At 37.8% G+C, this 19,959-nt stretch overlaps 1 protein-coding gene across 3 annotated transcripts in view; it reads left to right on the top strand.

Annotated features, from left to right (window-relative positions):
* The window catches only part of EFCAB6 (EF-hand calcium binding domain 6), a 309,283-nt gene that overhangs the window by 120,131 nt on the left and 169,193 nt on the right, over positions 1-19,959 (top strand). The gene's annotated exons all lie outside the window — the stretch shown is intronic.

The following is a 19,959-nucleotide window of genomic DNA, read 5'->3' on the forward strand; positions in this document are numbered from 1 at the left end:
TCTCAGACTGCTGTGCTAGCAATGAGGGAGGCTCTGTGGGTGTGGAACCCTCTGGGCCAGGTGTGGGATATAATCTCCTGGTGTGCCGTTTGCTAAGACCCTTGGTAAAGCGCAGTATTAGGTGGGAGTTACTCAATTTTCCAGGTGTTGTGTGTCTCAGTTTCCTTTGGCTAGGAAAAGGAATTCCCTTCCCCCTTGTGCTTCCCAGGTGAGGCGATGCCTCGCCCTGCTTCAGCTCTCGCTGGTTGGGCTGCATCCACGGACCAGCGCCAACTGTCTGACATGCCCCAGTCAGATGAACCCGGTACCTCAGTTGAAAATGCAGAAATCGCCCGTCTTCTGTGTCACTCACGCTGGGAGATGGAGGCTGGAGCTGTTCCTATTTGGCCATCTTCCACTGTAATTTCTTTATTGTTTGTTGTTATTTATTTTCTATTGGTTGTCCAGGAGCATATTGTTTACTTTCCATGTATTTGTGATTTTTCTTTCAAAATTCCCCGTTATTGGTTTCTAGTTTTATATCATTGTGGTCAGAAAAGGTATGTGGTATGATTTCAGTCTTCTTAAATGTGCTAAGACTTGTCTTGTGGCCTACTATCTGATCTATCTGGAGAATGTTCTGTGTGCGCTTAAGATGAATGTATATTCTGTTGCTGTGAGATAGAATGTTCTGTATATTTATTAGATCTCCTTGGTCTAAAGTGTTGTTCAAGTCCAGTGTTTCCTTATTAATTTTCTGTCTGGATGATCTGTCCATTATTGAAAGTGGGGTATTTAAATCCCCTACTATTATTATATTGCAATCTGTCCCTCCCTTCAGATCCTGTAATATTTGCTTTCTATATTTAGGTGCTCTGATGTTAAGTGCATATAAATTTATAATTATTAAAGCATCTTGATGAAGTGACCCCTGTATCATTATTTAATGTCCTTTGTTTCTTTTTACAATTTTTGACTTAAAGTCTATTTTGTCTGATGTAAGTATAGCTATCCCTTCTCTTTCGGTTTCCATTTGCATGGAATATCTTTTTCCATCCCTTTACTTTTAGTCTATGTATGTCCTTAAAAGTGAGGCAAGTCTCCTGTGGGCAGCATAGAGTTGGTCACTCTATGTCTTTTTATTGGAGAATGTAATCCATTTACATCCATAGTAATTATGGATAGGGAAGAACTTACTACTACCATTTTGTTAACTGTTTTCTGGTTGTTTTGTAGGTACTTTATTTCTTTCTTCCTGTCTTGGTATGTTCTTTTGTGGTTTAATGGTTTTCTATAATGGTATGCTTTCTATTTTTGTTTTGTGCATCTACTATAGATTTTTGTTTTGTTGTTACCATGAGGCTTGCATAGAAATTTTATACTTGCATAGTCCATTTCATAATGATAACAACCTAACTTTGATTGCATACAGCACATCTACACATTTATCCCCCTCATTTTATGTTTTTGATTTCAAAATTTACATAATCCTATGTATTTCTTGACAATTTATTCTAATTATAGTTGTTATTAGTAGTTTTGTCTTTTAAATTCCTTTTAAAATTCGTACTAAAGATAGTCACTTTACACATCACCATTTCAGTCCTAGAGTATTCTAAACATGACTGTGTAATATTTATACCGCTGAGTTTTGTGTTTTTATAACTTTTATGTTAATAATTAGCAGCCTTTTGTTTCAACTTAAAGAACTCTCTTTAGCAATTCCTGTGAGGCAGGCTAGTAGTGATGAATTCCCTTAGCTGTTGTATGTCTGGGAAAGTTTTATTTCTCAATCATCTCTGAAAAACAGCTTTTCTGGGTGAAGTATTCTTGATTGTCAGGGTTTTTTTCCCCATTAACCATCTGAATGTATTATCCCACTCTCTCCTGTTTCTGTGGAGAAATCTGCTGATAGTCATGTTGGTACCTCTTTGTATGTGATATATTTTTTAATCTCTTGCTACTCTCAGGGTTTTTTCTTTGTATTTGATTTTTGATAGTTTGATTATTATGTTGTCTTGGCGACCTCCTCTTTGGGTTGAATTTCATTAGAGACCTCTGTGCTTCCTGTAACTTGGGAATACTGGTATCTATTCCCAAATTAGGGAAGTTTTCAGTCATTATTTCTTTAAATATGCTTTCTAGGCTTTTTTTCTTCTGCTTCTTGAATTTCTATTATGTATATATTAGGTCCTTTGATGGTGTCCCATAATTCCCATAGGTTTTTTTCATCCATTTTTATTCTTTTTTTCCTTTTGTTCCTCTGATTGGATAATTTCAAATGTTATCTTCAAGCTCATTGATTCCTTCTTCAGCCCGAATGAGCATGCTGTTGAAGCTTTTGGTTGCATTTTTTTTTCCGTTCAGTTATTGTATTCTTCATCTCTAGGATTTCTATTTAGGTTTTAAGAATTGTTTCTATTTCTTTGTCAAACCTTTAATTTTGTTCATGTATTGCTTTCCAAGTTTTATTTTATTCTTTAGTCTTTGTATTCTTGTAGCTCACTGAACTTTAAGAGGATTATTCTGAATTCCTTGTCTATCATTTAATACATCATTCTTTCTTTAGGGTGCATTGTTTGAGCTTTGTTAGTTTATTTTGGAAGTGTCAAGATTTTTTGAGTCTGTTATCTTCTGTCATTGTGTTGGTATCCATGCATTCAAAGAGACAACCACCTTTTTTGGCTTTTACAGGTGTTCTTTGGCAGAGATAGACGTTCATTATTCAGTCTAGCTTGTGATTCTGTATAGGACAGCTGGTAATGACCATGGGCAGACAGAGCTTGCTTTTGGGTGTTCTAGATGGCTGGGCTACTGTGTTGGCTCTAAGTTCAGGTGGGGCAGCCAAGCTGGGCTCAGTAATCAGGCTGAGCTGCTGGATGGACATTACAATTGCCTCAGATTGGGCTGGGCCACAGGGTAGATTTCCTGGCCACGTGGTACGGCTATGTCAGTTCAACAGTTGGACAGGGTTGCAGGAAGGGTCCCAGGGTTAGATGAAATTGCTGGTAGGGATGGATGGGAGCTGACACTTTACTCTAATAGAAATGCACAGTTCACGTTTGCCTTCCTGCCTATGTGGGTCCTTGGGGTGGGCCTTGAGGCTGGGCTGAACATTGTTTAAAGTACTGGGTATAGCATATCTAGCCTCTGCTCTTTGCTGAAATTCAACGTGGTAGTAATTTTCCTGCCTGGATAGGGTCTAAAAGCCCCAGGGTAGGGTCTAAGGCTGGTTTTGGAGGCTGGCCATCTATGGATTCAAGCCAAGTAGAACTTCTTTTTACTTCTGGGAGTTATCAGCTCAGCTTTTCAGGTGTGATATGCAGTTAGATGGTACCTCTGATTGGGCACCACTGTTGGCAGATACACAGAGCTCCCACTTTGTCTCCTTGCTTTGTTTCTACCTGACTCCGGATGGTCTAGCCATGCCATTTCCCTGTGTTGCCTTTGAGGTGAGATGGGAATGGGCTTCCTGGGAAGCATCTTGGAATGCCAGAAAACTGGGCGTCCACCTCCAGCTGCCTTTTCCCTCTGTAGAAACTGCTGTTCCTGGGAAACACTTTCTGTGTGGTACTTTATCGACTTAGGGGAATGCGGTTAAAACGAGACCATTTCTTCTACCTTTTTTATGTGCTTTTTGTTCTGTGAACCACACAGGTGATTCAGGCCTATTTCCAATTTGGGGTGTTTCCACCAAGGTGTTCCTGTCTGTGAATGGTTGCTAGTTGAACTTTCTGTGAGGGAGTAGTGTAGCCTGGGACCAACAATTCTGTCATCTTGCTGACTTCACCTCTCCCTTTTATTATATTTTATAAGGACTGCCAAATTGTTCTCTCAAAAGAGTAGTGATTCACATTGCCATCAACATTATGTGAATGTTCTACTTTCATATTCTTCCCAGCATTGAATATTAACATTGTTTTAAAATATTGATAACTCATGAGGTGTAAAGTAGTGCCTTGTGATTGTTTTAATTTCTATTTCTCGTAGTGTCTGAGGCTGGACCTTCCCATGTACCTGGGCACTGGCTGGGTCTCCTCTTCTCTTCACGTCCTAATTGATTAGTGGGACCCCCCCCGTTGGTTAAGTTAATTTTGTCACCTTTTTGTTTAGTATTTTAAAATAATTAGATAATTATTAAAAGGTAACCCTTTTCTGTCATAAGTACTGCAGCTACTTTTCTTAGCCTGTTATTTCCCTTTCATTATATGATACCTCACTGTTTTGAAGTTTACATTTTAACATAATCAAATACATGCATCTTCTTCTGAATGTCTTTTATTGCTTAAGATCTGTAAATTCATCATTCTTACCCAGGCTTGATAACAAATCTGTGACTCTCCTTGTTTTTCTTATTGTTTAAAACAAAACAAAATACTTTATCCTAATATGAGGCAGGTGTCCAAATTAAAAAATTTTTTTTCCAAATAGATAATCTATTTTCCCACCATCATTTATTAAATAATATGTTATTTCTCCCATTGTTTTTAGTGTCTGTTTTGCCATATATTAAATTCTTATAAATAATTTGGTCCAATTTGTATTTTTTTATTCTGTTTCATCAATCTAAATTTCTGTTTTACATGGGCATTTCTATACAATGACCTGTCTACAATGGTCCATCCAATTGCCTTTTTATTTTCTTTTATGTTTTTACAGAGAACATTGACTTCCTCATATGTTCAGAGTTATTTGTTTTTAACCTATTTCTTGAGTCTAGATGGTGATTGTTGAGAACTTATGACTAATAATGTCATCTCCTAAGAAAGCAGAATCTGCTGAATTCTGCCATGAAATATTGGACTAAGAACAATGAATTAGAGGAGGGGAATAGTGCTGTGCAGTGAGTGGTACTGGGGGTTGCCCTGGCCCACTGGGTAGCACTGTGTTTCTCTTTCTTTTGCTACCCTCTCAATCCCCAGGGAGAAAGTGGTGGAGTCAGAACACCTGGTATTACCAGAAGACAGCAAATCTACCTTTGCACTCAGAGGATCACAAAAAACATTCATCCATCTTCCAGATTTAGGTTTCATATTTTGTTGATTTACCAGGATGAGGCTATCTTTTATTGAAATAGACTGTTTTATTTATCTTATATTAAATTTCATATGTTTTGTATTTTTAAAATATTTAAGAGTTCATTTAAAAACCCGTGCACAAATATTTATAGTAGCTCTATTCATGATCACTTGAAACTGGAAAAAACTCAAACGTGACTCAGCAGATGAATTAATAAACAAACTGGTAAAGCTATGCAATGAAATATTTCTCATCAATAAAAAGGAATAAGCCATGTTGATATGCACAACATGGATGAATCTCATCAAAGACATTGTGCTAAGTGAAAGAAACCAGTCTCAAGGTGGCTACAGTAGGATTCTATTTGCAAGACATTCTGGAAAAGGCAAAACAATAAGGATGGAGAAAAAGCCAGTGATTTGCCAGGGTTGGAGGTGAGGGAAGGTGAGTCTCCACAGGTGCGGCACTAGGGGACTGTTCTGTCGTTCTGTCTCCTGAGTGTAGGAATCTGCATGAATCTACGCATGTGTTAAACTCATACAACTGTACACCAAGAGAAAAAGTCAGGCTTACTGCATTTTAACTTAAGAAGTACAATTTAAATATATGCTATGGGTTTTTTTTTTTCTAAAGGCAAATAATACAAGAAAGAGTAAAGAAGGAAGTAAAATAAAATCTAACATCTTATGCCTAACAAAGTGATTTGAGAGTGCCTATTCTTACCGTCCAATTTAAGAATGGATTGTACAAAAAACAGATCTCTTTTTGAGCTTGATATTTTTAAAATATACAATATCTAGGGCTTAAATTTTAAACCCGAACAGCTTGGTAATGAGACGTAAAAATCTAGATCGAAATAATATTTTAGACTTTAAAAGCTGTTTTCTCTGTGTGTATATGATCATGTGTGTAGTGTTTTCTTAATAAAAGCGTAGACGTTAATTGAACTGCTAACTTGACCCTTTGACTAACATGCTGTGCTTTTCAATGTTGCCTAGTTTTTCATATAAAATAGATCTGTCAAAAATAAAACCTGTGTTTAAATATGATGAGGTTTAAGGAAGAGTTGAGATGATGAAATAAATGAATGCTATAACTTGTAACTTACATATTCACTGGAGACCACACATCGTCCTTCCATCATGTGAGCAGGTCTTCACTCACATTCTCCTGTTAAGAATATTCCCATTCACGCTGGTAACAATAGTAGCATGGCGGAAACCATGCAAACAGAAAAAATAAGCCATTTTGTCTAAATTATATGAAGTGTAGAAGCAAAACTCTGGGATATATTTTCAGTTATTATTGAAACCTTGGTAACCCACATGTTTAGGATCTCTTCTATTTATATGATATTTTGGAAAAGGAGAAAATATCAGTGGTTAACAGGGCTGTGGGTTAGGCGAGGGTGTGACTCCAAAGGAGAAACATGGGGAAGTCTTGGGGGTGATGGAATCATTCTGTATCCTTATCATGGTCTTCTTAATTTGGACATTACATTGGTCAGAGTCCAGGCGGCAAACAGATGGCACACTAAAAAGAGTGACTGATGTGAGTTTATTAAAGGATCTTTTACCCAAGCGAAGACAGGTTCAGGTAAGTTCAGTAGTTGAGGAAGCATCTCAGGGATACAAACCGGGGGAAGCCAGGATCCCTCCCAGGCCTGAAGGGGCAAGAGAGGGAGCAGTTACTGAAATGAATGAGGACAGGGTTGCCCTCAGGGGATGAGGTCTTAGGGAGAAGAACATGACCATTGCCAAGCTGCTGCCCAGCAGGGCAGGAACTGGGGGAATAAGTAGTTCACCGTCTTTCTCCTCTCACCTTCCAACCTCCTGCTGGTGCCTCACACTGGCCAAAACCAGCCGAAAGCCGAGAGTCCAGTTAAAGCAACCCACCCATGTGTCGTGCAGAGTAGATAACAGCAGAAAGTGGATCCAGATGAACAGATAAAGAATATCCAGTGCAGTCAACCCCTCCTAGCCTCAGCATCCTTTTAGGGATGAAAACCTTGTATTCTCCAAAAAGGAGCTACTCAAAGCCCTGCCGGCTGCCCTGTTATTCCAGGGAGAGTCAATCCTTTTATGCCTCCACCCAGAATCTAAAATGTTCTTTTAACCAGTGCTTTTTGTATACGGCAGTGGAGGGAATAGGAAAACAGAAGCCACATTCAATTGAGCTGCTAAAACTCACATAATTGTAGCTGGTCATGAGATCTAGGTTGATAATTGTAACGCCCTTCCTCCACTTCCCATTCTATGTCTCCCTTTCTCTGTCAGCATCTTTGCTGGGCAGCATTGTTCACCTAGTGAGTTACCCACCTTTCCTTGGGGAACTCAGTCCTTGGGGTTCTCTTTATTGAGCTGCCACAGCTGGGTGAAGGCATATAATGCATCCTGAAGCACAGCACCCTAACTTCACAGGACACTTCCTCTTAGCCAACTCTGTAATTGAGTCATCAGCAAAGTATTCAACCATTCTATGATGTCACCTATGCTGGGTGATATGGGGTATGTGGTAAGACAATTGAATTTTGTGGGTCTTAGACCATTGCCATACCTTCTTCACCCAACAAATTAGCTCCTTGGGTAAAGGCTGTATTGCATGGGATATCTTGGTGATGGATACAGCATCCTGAGGCTTCACAAATGACAGTAATGGGCAGAAGCATTTTGAACAAGGAAGCCCGATTTGAGTCTGGGATGTGTATGTACACAAATCCCCACAAATCTTGGATTTTACTCTTGCCCCCTCCGTGATGGCAGGGATCCAGTGTAATCTTTACCAGCTGTCTGCAAAGTCCACCTAGAGAAAGGGACTGGGCTGAGGGCTCAGTGTTGGCCTCTGCTATTGACAGGTTGGACACTTGGCAGAGCAGTGCCAGCTCAGCTTTAGTGACAGGAAGTTCATGTTTTCAAACCAACACACTGTCTCCATTTCTGCCACCATGAAAGCCCATGAACAAGCAGCAGTTTTCTGGGGAAGCTGACTCAGCGTGTACCTATGGCTATACTGCAGGGTGTTCTTCAAAGGTATCCAAATTCCCCCTCAGTTAAGGGGCTCTGGGTCTATGACCTGGGCAAAAGACCATGAATTCCCATGGGTCCCTGTGACCAATGTGATCAGTCTCTCTGCCTCTGTCACCCTTTGCTGCCTCTTCTGACACTATCCGTCTGTCGAATGGATTAGAGGCTCTTTGGGAACAGTGTGACAAGTCTGTATGTTTCTTCTGCCCTCTCCGTATATGAAGTCACATGCTGCGATGTCTCTACTTGGATTCATAGGATAGGAAAGATTGACTGGGAATGATACTTGGTTCCCAATGTCAGAATCCAGAGGGATAGCTGCTTGCTGCCTGAGACAATAAAAGGAGCCCCTGGGACACTTTTAGGAGCAAAATAATCAGCTGTTATCTTTGTGACTTTGGTTAAGGATGGTTATTCATGTGATTTTTAGCAAAATTACCTGCTGATTTTTTTATTTTTGAAAATTGTGTTTATTCATGCTGATTATAAAAGCCATGGAAACTGGACAATAAAGGAAACTATAAAGAAAAAAATGAGCTACCATAATTATAATAGCCAGAGATAGCTACTATTAATATTGTGATATATTTCCTTCCAGAATTTCTTTTGTGCATGTATGTACATACACTCATGTACATACTTAACATAGTTGAGACCATATGAGGTATAAATTACATTCTGTTTTCTCATAGACTATTATATCAGGAGCATTTTTCATGTCATTAAAGAAACCTTTGAAATTAATTTTTAATGGCTCCATGATGTTTTATTAACCCTCGAGTCAAAGTGCTTGAACATTTTTAAGGTTTACATTACATAATGCTAAATTAACACTCAGAAAGGTGTTAATTTATTCTTACACCGGAAGTTCACAGGGATGCTTCTTGCCAGCATTGAACACTGCCATTTAAACACCCTGGTTGATTTGATAGGCGAAAGCACAGCTTCTCATTGTGTTTTGATTTACATGTCCTTGATTTATATTGAGGTTGCATATTTTTTGCGTTTGAAAGTTTTCTGTACTTCCTCTGTAAACAATTGTTTGTGTCATTTGTCCATTTTCTATGTCTAAAAATTTTGGTTGAGGGATTGCATTGGGAGTTATACCTGATGTAAATGACGAGTTGATGGGTGCAGCACACCAACATGGCACAAGTATACATATGTAACAAACCTGCACATTATGCACATGTACCCTACAACTTAAAGTATAATAATAATAAATTAAAAAAATAAATTTTGGTCCTAGCTTTATGGAGGTATAAATTATAAATTCATTCTTAAGCATATAGATTAATGGGCTTTTGCAATTGTTTATGTAAACACTACTGCAGTCAAGATTTAGAACACTTCATAGCCCTAAAATTTTACATTTGCCCTGTGTAATTAATCCCTTCCTGTGACCCCCACCTCCAGCAACCATTGACTTGCTCTCTGTCACTGTCACTGTAGTTTCACCTTTTCTAAGAGTTCTCATAAATGGAGTCATACAGTGGTAGTCTTTTGTGTTTGACCACTTTGACTTAACATGTTTTAAAGATTGATCCATGTTTTTGCATATCTCAACATCCCATTAATTTTTATTGCTGAGTCGTATTCCTTAGTATTGATATACCACAATTTGTTTATACATTCACCAGTTGATAGACACATGCATGGGTTATTTTCAGTTGGGGGTCATTATAGAAGATACTGCTATGACCATTCATATACAAGTCTTTTTGTGGATGTGTTTTCATTTCTTGTGAGTATATGTCTAGTAGTAAAATTGCTGGATTGCATGGTAAGTGTATGTTTAAATTTATGATACTATGTCACTGTTTTTTGAAGTGACTACCGTCTTGCAATTCCACCAGCAATGTGTAACAATTCCAGATGTGGCACATTCTCACCAACACTTGCTATTGCCAGTCTTTTATTTTAGCCATTCTAGAGGTGTGTAGAGGTTTCTCAGTCTGTTTTAAACTTGCATTTTCCTGATGACTAATGATATTGATCCTCTTTTTATGTGATTATTGCCATTAATATATCTTCTTTTGTTAAGTAATGGTACAAATCATTTGTCCATTTTTATTGGGTTATTTTCCTATTGCCAATTTGTAAGAGTTCTTTATATACACGGGGTATAGGCATTTTATTAGATATATGTTTTCAAATATTTTCCCTCAGTGTGGCTTGCTTTCTCATTTTCTTAACTCTTTCTTTTGAAATATAAACCCTTTTAATTTTGAGAAAGTCCATTTACAAAATTTTATGGGTAATATTTTGGTGGTGTCTATTCCCAGAAATCTTGCCTAACCTAATATCACAAAGATTTAATCCTATGTTTACCACTAGAAGTTTAGTAATTTTAGCTTTTGCATTTGGGTTCATTCCTAGTTTTTGTATATGGTGTGAGGTAAGGGTCAAGGTTAATTCTGTTTCCATACAGATACCCAATTGTTCCAGCACCATTTGTTGAAAAGGCATCCCTTTCTCCAGTGAATTACTTTGCACTATTGTTGAAAATTAACTAACCATATAAGTGTATTTCTGGATTCCTTAGTCTTTGTAGGTCTATTCTTGCATTAGTACTACACTTTCTTGATTACTGTAGCTGAAGAGTTAAGTCTTGAAATTAGATTATGTAAGTCCTCCAAACTTGTTTTTCTATTTCAAAATCATTTGACTATTCTAGGTTCTTTGCCTTTCTATATAGTCATGTTAAAATCAGTTTGTCAGTATATTTTTTTGAAAGCCTTCCAGGATTTAGATTATAAATACATTAAAAAGTATTGCCATTTAACACTTTAACAATATTAAGTTTTCCACTCCATAAACATGCTACATCTTTCCACTTATTTAGTTGTCTTTAATTTTCCTAGTCAAAGGTTTATTGTTTATGATGTTCAGATCTTGCATATAATATCTAAAATGTATTCTTAAGTGTTTTTATTTTTTGATGCAACTGTTCATGGAATTTAAAAAAATCTCACTTTCCAACTATTTATGGCTATTAATCAGAAATACAATTGATGTTTGTATATTGACTTTGAATATCATGACTTTATTAAACTCACTGGTTAATTAGTTCTAGTCCTCTTATTGTAGATTTCATAGTATTTTCTAAATACAGTCAGTCATCTAAAAATAAAAGCAAGCTTGCATCTTTCTTCCCCATCTGTATGCCTCTTATTTGGTTTTCTAGCCTTATTTTACTGGCTATGACAATTTTACTATCTAGGCAGTTTTACTGGCCAGGATTGGCTAGAGTGTTAAATATAATGTTGAATGGAAATGGTGATATTAGACGTTCCTGCTTTATTCCTGATCTTAGGTAGAAAGCATTCCATTTTACACCATTGAGTGTGATATTAGCCATGGATTTTTTTTGTTGTTGCTGTTGTTGATGTCCTTTATTATTTTAAGGAATTTTCTATTACTTGTTTGCTGAAAGTGTTAATCAAGTATGTTGAATTCTGTCAAGTGGTTTTACTGTGTCTGTTCTAATGAGCATGTAGTTTTTCTCCATTATTCTATTAACATGGTAAATTACATTGCTTGATTTTCAAATGTTAAGCCAACCTTGCATCCTGGGAGTAAACCTCACTTAGTGATAACATATTATTATCCTTTTCATATATTACTTGAGTCTATTTGTTAAATTAAGATTTTTTTTCATCTTTTTAAATGAGTGATGTTTGTCTAACATTGCCTTTTCTTATAAAATCTTTGTCTGAGTTTGGGATCAGAGTAACACTGACATGTGCTGGGAAATGTTTCCTTCCCGAACTCTGCTTTGTGCCTGGTATTATTTATATTCTTTAAATGTTTGATAGAATTCACCTGAGAAGCCATTTATGCCTGGAGTTAGTTTTGGGGAATATTTTAAATCATAAATTGAGAGAGTTAATATAGAATTATTTGAGTTTTCTCTTTCTTCTTGGTTCATTTCGGTAATTTGTGTTTTTCAACAAATGTTTTTCCCATTCTTTCTCTCCTCTCTTTCTGTGACTCCAAGTACATATATATCAGACCATCTAGTATTAAATAACATGTTTTTACGTCTATTCATTTTATAAATATATGTATATTCTATATTCTTAAATTCATATTGGTTGGGTTCAGTTGATCTATATTTAATTCACTCACTCTTTTCTCTGTCCTCTCCATTCTTTTGTTAAGCCTATTCAGTAAATTTTTTATTTCAGATAGTATATTTTTGTCTTCTAGAATTTCCATTTAGTTGTTTTTATTGTGTCCATTTTCTCTACTGAGATTTCCTTTCTTTTGGTTTATTGTGGGCATATTTTTATTCATTTCATTGAGGATAGTTATAATCATTGCTTTTAAAATCCTGTGTGTTGATCCAGTATTTGAGTTATCTGTTTCATCTTAATTGTCAAATGTATTGGCATAATGCTATTTATAATATTCCTTCATTATCCTTTTTTAAAATAACTTTTTTATTTTAGGACAGTTTTACATGTAAAGAACTATTGTAAAGACAGTACAGAGAATTTCAGTATACTCCACCCCAGTTTTCCTATTATTTATCTTTCATTAGTATGGTACCTTTTTCAAAATTAATGAACTAATATTGATACATTATTATTAACGTCTATACTTGATTTATACTTCCTCAGTTTTCCCCTGATTTTTATTTTCTATTCCAGGATATCATCTAGGATGCCCCATAGCACTTAGTAATCATCATGTGTCCTTAATGACAGTTACTTAAGATTTCTTTGTTTTTTGATGACCTTGTAAGTTTTGAGGATTACTGGTTAAATATTTTAAAGAATGTTCCTCAGTTGGGATTTGGCTGATTAGACTGCAGTAGTGTGTTCTAGGGAAAAAAACCACTGAAGTAAAGTGGCATTCTCATCACAGCATATTGAAGGTACATAGAGTCAATATGACTTGTCACTGTTGATGCTGACCTTGATCACATGGCTCCAGGTAGCATCCTTTTACTTTCAACCTATCTGGGTCTTTACATTCAATGTGTCTCTCTTGTGACTGCATAAATTTAGATCTTGTTTTATAAAGAAATCTATTCTGATAATCTCTACCTTTTAATAAAATATTTACTCCTTTAGTAGTTAATTATTGATATGTTTGGGTTTGAGTCTCCCTTTTATCCCCTTGCCCCCATTTTTGTTTTGTTTTGTTTCTGTTTGATTATTTGTTCATTTTCTCTTGCCTTCTTTTTAGATTATTTGAATATTTTTTAGAATTCCTTTTTAATTTATAGTCTTTTTAGCTATACTTCTTTGCATAATTTTTTTTTTTTTTTTTTTTTTTGAGACGGAGTCTTGCTCTGTCGCCCAGGCTGGAGTGCAGTGGCGCGATCTCAGCTCACTGCAAGCCCCGCCTCCTGGGTTTACGCCATTCTCCTGCCTCAATCTCCCGAGTAGCTGGGACTACAGGCGCCTGCCACCTCGCCTGGCTGTTTTTTTTTTTTTTTTTTTTGTACTTTTTAGTAGAGACGGGGTTTCACCGTGTTAGCCAGGATGGTCTCGATTTCCTGACCTCGTGATCCGCCCGTCTCGGCCTCCCAAAGTGCTGGGATTACAGGCTTGAGCCACCGTGCCCGGCCCTTTGTATAATTTTAATGGTCACTCTGGGAATTGTAATATACACCCTTAATTGTTCCCAGTCTACATGCAGTAAATATTGTACCACTTCACATAAAATGAAGAACCTATGCAAGCATATAGGCCTATATCCTGCCCTCCATGTCCTTTATAAAGCAGTTCCCCCTTATCCATGGGGAATATATTCCAAGATCCCAGTGAATGACTGAAGCCACAGATAGTACCAAACCCGATTGTCTTCCACCCACAAATTTAATGCCTTTTTTTTTTTTTTTTTTGAGATGGAGTCTCTCTCTGTCTCCCAGGCTGGAGTGCAGTGGCGCAATCTCGGCTCACTGCAAGCTCCGTCTCCCGGGCTCACACCATTCTCCTGCCTCAGCCTCCCGAGTAGCTGGGACTACAGGCACCTGCCACCACGCCTGGCTAATTTTTTTGTATTTTTTTAGTAGAGACGGGGTTTCACCGTGTTAGCCAGGATGGTTTCAATCTCCTGACCTCGTGATCCGCCGGCCTCAGCCTCCCAAAGTGTTGGGATTATACGCGTGAGCCACCGCACCCGGCCTTAATGCCTTTTTTTTAAACTAAACACTTACCACATACTGTGTCATAACTTTTGCGGTTTGAGGTGTGACCACTAAATTAGCATGAATTTCTTATTTCTCCTTCATAATTTTATGGAAGGAAGATTCATTCTTACTGTTGAATACAACCTCAGCATACAACATTTTTTCTTTCTTAGTAGGCCAAGAACTTTCACTTTTACCCTTAAAGGAAGCACTTTACAGCTTCTTTGGCATATACAAATTGCCAGTATCACTACTCTTGGCATACAAGGTTTTTTTCTTTCTTACTAGGTCAAGAACTTTCACCTTTTCCCTTAAAGGAAGCACTTTACAGCTTCTTTGGCAAGTACAAATTGCCAGCATCATTACTCTTTGCTTTGGAGTCATTATTAAGTAAACAAGGGTTGCCTGAACACAAGCACTGCAGTATTACAACAGTTAACCTGACAACCCAGACGGTTACTGAATGACTAACAGGTGTGTGGCGTACACAGTGTGGACACACTAAACAAAGGAATGATTCACATCCCAGGCAGAATGGAGCAGAACCCTGGGATTTCATCATACTACTCAGAATGACGTACAATTTAAAACTTATGAATTGTTTATTTCTGGAACTTTCCATTTAATATTTTTGGACCTTGGTTGACTATGGGTAGCTGAAACCATGGAAGGCAGAACTGTGGATGAGGTGGGACTACTATGAATACTAGATACTGACCTGTGTTACATATCTCATAAGATGGTGTTATTATTTTTTCCTTTAAGTATCTATAAAGAGATTAGGAAGAAGAAAGACTTTTGTATTTTTTTTTTCAGAAGTTTACCATTTCTGACACTGTTTTCATTCCTTTCCGAGGAGTCAAGGTCTTCATCTGCTAGCGTCTTCCTTCAGCCTGAAGAACTTACTTTATTGAGGTACATAGGTGTGCTAATGATGGATTCCCTTAGTTTTATCTTCTTTAGAAATATCTTTATTTCTCCTTCATTTTTAAAGGAAGTTCTCTTTGATGAAAACTCTTCGAGTAACTTTTTGCTTTCTTTTCGCACTTTATGACATTTTTCCACATCTTTCGACTTCTGTTGTTTTGAAAGAAATGTCATCTGTTAAATTGGCATCTTCCTGTATCTAATGAGTCACTTTTCTCTTGTTGCATTCGAGACTTACCCTTTGAATTTGACTTTCAGCTTTGTAGCTATGTTGTACCTAGACATGGCCTTTTTCATGTATATCATGCTTGATGTTTGTTGTGTATCTTAAATCTGTAAATGTATATCTTTAATCAAACTTGGGAAAATTTTGGCCTTTATTTCTTCAAATATTTTTTTCTGTCCCATTCTCTCTCCTCTCCTTCTGTGATTCCATGTACATGTATGTCAGACCATCGAGTATTACATAACATGTTTTTAAGTCTGTTCATTTGATAAATATATGTGTATTCTGTATTCTTCATACTGGTTGGGTTTAGTTGATCTGTATTTAAGTTCACTCACTCTTTTCTATCTTCTGTATTCTTTTGTTAAGTCTATTCAGTAAATTTTTTATTTCAGATAGTATATTTTTCTTTTCTAGAATTTCCATTTAGTTATTTTTATTGCATCTATTTCTCTGCTGAGATGTCCTGTCCTTTATTGTGGGCGTATTTTTATTTATTTTACTGGAGATAGTTATAATCATTGCTTTTTAAATCCTGCATGTTAATGCCTATATTTGGGTTGTCTCAGTTGATTTTCACTTCTCCTTAGTATGAATTCCATTTTTTCTGGTTGTTCTTGTGTGCTATATTTTTTGTAGTGTATCCTGGACATTTGGAATGCTAAATTGTGGAGACTCTAAATTCAGTTATTTTTTTCTAATGAATGTTCCTTCTGTTATTTTAGTAGTCAATTATCTTGTTGGACTCAAACGGCATACTCTGTTTCTTGGGTGGCAGCTCTGATCTCAGTTCAGATCTTTTGTGTTTAGCTCAGCTATTTTGAGTATATATTCTGAGCAGGTGAGGTTCAGCAGCCAGTAAGAATTATGGTGAGTTAGATAGAATTTGGGGATCCCTCTCTGGCTATTTCTCTTCCAGGATTTCTTCTTTCTCTCTTGTGGCTGGGATTAGTCTTCTCGTTTTCCAGGCCATAAAGGCTACTTATGTATTTATTTTTTTAACTGATGTTCCAGCCACTCGTCATGCCGCAGTGCCTCATCTGAGGCTAAAAGCATTGAAAATACCACACCCCCACTGTTCTCCTCTTAGCATGGATTCCCCACAAGACTTTGCCTGCTCTGATCACAGTACTTTCAAATAGCTGCTTTTGATAATTATGTCCAGATTTTATTGTGATTATCTGGAGGACGGTTGAGCCAGTAGAATCTTATTATACCATTATTGGAAGACATCAAGTTTTAGTATTTTCTTATTAATTTGTATAAGCACTTTATGCTTTAAGAATTTTAACAATTTATTGTATATATTTATAATTTTGTTAATCTGTTGTTCAGCTTTTAAATTTTGTTTTGTGTTTATGGTATACAAAAATCTTATATTTTGATGTAATTAAATAGGTAAGTTTGAGATTTTTTAAGTTTTGCTTAAAAATTCATTCTTATTAAAGTATCAGATAAGCACATGCCTAGATTTTTTTCTACTTTTTTTGTAGTTATAGTTTTTACATTTAACTTTTTAATCTCTTTTACATTTATTTTAGTATGTAATAGTAAGTGAAGATCTCCTTTGATATTTTCCCCAAAGAGCAAGGCGATTTCCTAAACATAATATATAGAGGCTGATTTTATTTTTCATAGCAGCTGCAGTTTCCATTATAAAAAGTTGATTTTCAATTTGTTGAAATTTAAGATGAACATATATAATATTGACAAACTATATCAAAGTAATTGGCAAATATTGGTGAAGAAAGACTCAAATTTGAGTCAGAAAAATGAAAAAAGAAATTTTTATGTGAATAGTAGTACATGAAGCCAAAGTCATGTTCTACTTGTTTACATGTGGCCATGTGTGCCTAACAAAATCAATTAATCAGTCTCCATCTCTCTTTCTCATGATCATGTCCACAGTGCTAGCAGCAGAAGTAGAAAGAGCCATTTATCAAGTATTAGCTGCCATAATCATAATCATAGCAAAAGTGCTATAGAAGTATTAGATGCTGTAATAATAATATTTAAATAATAAGTGCAATAGTGGAAGGATACATAGTGTAATGAGAGTCTAATAGGGAAAACAGCACTGGCTGTGGAAATCAGGGAAGGCTTCCTTGAGGAAACAGTGACTGCATTGAGACCTGAAAGAGGAGTAGAATTAACTAGGAAAGTATGGGAAGTAGGTAATGATGGGCGACATGGCAGTTGGCAAAGGAAGCAGGAAGCAGAAGGGACCGAGGACAGGGAAGAGTACAGCTCTTTGGAAGAGCAGAGAGACCAATGTGGCTGGTGCTAAGAGAGCCCGGGGAGCATGCCATGGGGCGAGGCTAAGGAGGTGAGCAGGGCCACACCATGCAGGCTTGTACGTTTCAGGAGTGTCATTTTTATCCTAAGAGCAGTGGGAAGTCATGGAAAGATTTTAAGCAAGACAGTAATCTGGTCGGATTTGCATTTTTTTTTTTTTAGACGGAGTCTCCCTCTGTCGCCCAGGCTGGAGTGCAGTGGCGTGATCTCGGCTCACTGCAAGCTCCGCCTCCTGGGTTCACGCCATTCTCCTGCCTCAGCCTCCCAAGTAGCTGGGACTACAGGCGCCCGCCACCACGTTCAGCTAATTTTTTTTTGTATTTTTAGTAGAGACAGGGTTTCACCATGTTAGCCAGAATGGTCTCGATCTCCAGACCTCATGATCCACCCGCCTCGGCCTCCAAAATGCTGGAATTACAGGCGTGAACCACCATGCCCGGCCCGAATTTGCATTTTTATTATTTATTTATTTTTATTTTATTATTATTATTTTTTTGAGATGGAGTCTCGCTCTGTCTCCCAGGCTGGAGTGCAGTGGCAGGAGGATCTCAGCTCACTGCAAACTCTACCTTCTGGGTTCACGCCATTCTCCTGCCTCAGCTTCCCAAGTTTCTGGGACCACAGGTGCCCCCCACCACGCCTGGCAAATTTTTTGTATTTTTAGTAGAGACAGGGTGTCACCGTGACAGCCAGGATGGTCTCGATCTCCTGACCTCGTGATCCTCTCGCTTCAGCCTCCCAAAGTGCTGGGATTACAGGCATGAGCCACCACGCCCAGCTGGATTTGCATTTTTAAAACGTCAGGCTGGTAGAAGTACGGAAATATATTGGAGGAAGTCAAGAGTAGGCACAAGAAGACCCATTAGGAGATTATTGCAATAATTTAAGTGAAGCTTGGTATATATGTGGATGTATGAATGGATGGATATCTGGCTGGGTGGATCTGTAACCTAAGTTGAACTAGGCAGACTCATGGACTGTCATCTTACAGCTAATTTTGTTTCCCACTGCCCCTTTAAATTTACTCAATTGGATTAGTTATTTTGCCCCTAGATAAAAACATGAGCAGATCTTGCTTCCAGGTTTGTCCTGGATCATAGGAAGAGCCTCAGTTTTAGTCATGCAACTGCCAATCTCACACAGCCATCAAAAATGTAAGCTTGATTCAAACATGAATTGCATTTCCTCCCTGTTAGGGCCTGTTACAGGCACGAGTAAAGGCGGCATGATGGCAGCTTCACCCTTTCCCCACTTTGCACTTCTCTTCTTTCTCATTTTGTAAACTAAGTTTCTGCATGCTCTAGGAATTGAAATGCACAGAGGAAGGAGAGGAGCAAAAGGGGAGGCTGAAAGTTCTCATTTGACTGGCACTGCTGTGAGCTTGAAGCTGTGTTCTCAGGGCTGATCAAGTGTTCAAGGTGTTTGCCATCATGAGCGCTGGTTGATGGGTTTTGGATTTCACATTTGATGAAGGCAGATGCATCTCTAGCCCCGCTGATTGCCTATTTCCTTCTCAGCCTCTGGGAATCTGGGAAGAGAGAAAGCAAGCCTTCTCTATTAAGGCGTGTTCATTTCTCCAGGTGGCTTTCTTGGGCAAGGACGAAGCCACTTTGTGTTTGTGCATGCACGTGCTCTCCCTCACGTGGCCCACGTCTGATGCCCATGAAACTCTCAGCAGTTACTTTCCTGATGACTCTGACAGAGCAAGCCAACCAACCACCCGCCCCCGCCCGCCAAAACTTTTTGTTCCCAATGGCTAGCCACACCAAAAGATTTTCTCCCAAAATTCACTCTTTTATCCTCTATTATCTGGATTTTTTAATACCCCAGATATAGATAAAGAATTTGTTTGTCTAACCAGTTTGCTCTCAGCCATTAATTTTTAGCAATCAAAACAGGGCAGTCTGTTTCATGCCCACTTTGAGATCTCATATTGATTATCTAAGGAACTCTGCCCACACTACTTTTTGCCATCCTGTTAGGGAAGGATAGGTATGGTTTAGTGTGTAAGTCACAGAAGGTGTATGTGACACAGGTCAGTGTATGTGATGGGACGCTTGCTGGTTTTCCAGCCTGCAACCGAGGCTTTTTGACCTGTTAGCTTTAATCCTTATCACAACCCTCCCAGTAGGTGGTGTTATTCTCATGTTCCAGATGAGAGGAATACAGAATCAGCACAGTGAGCGGCGTGTCTGAGGTCACATCAGTAGGGAGTGCAGGAGCAGGTACTCTGGTCTTTCTGAAACCCATGCTCACATCAGGTTGCTCCCACAGACATCTTGTAACTCTGAAATTATTGGACTCTGAGTCATGGGACCATATTTACTTTGGAAATGTGTTTCTGA

The sequence above is a fragment of the Macaca fascicularis genome, chromosome 10 (genome assembly GCF_037993035.2).
Source record: "Macaca fascicularis isolate 582-1 chromosome 10, T2T-MFA8v1.1".
Lineage (NCBI taxonomy): Eukaryota > Metazoa > Chordata > Mammalia > Primates > Cercopithecidae > Macaca > Macaca fascicularis.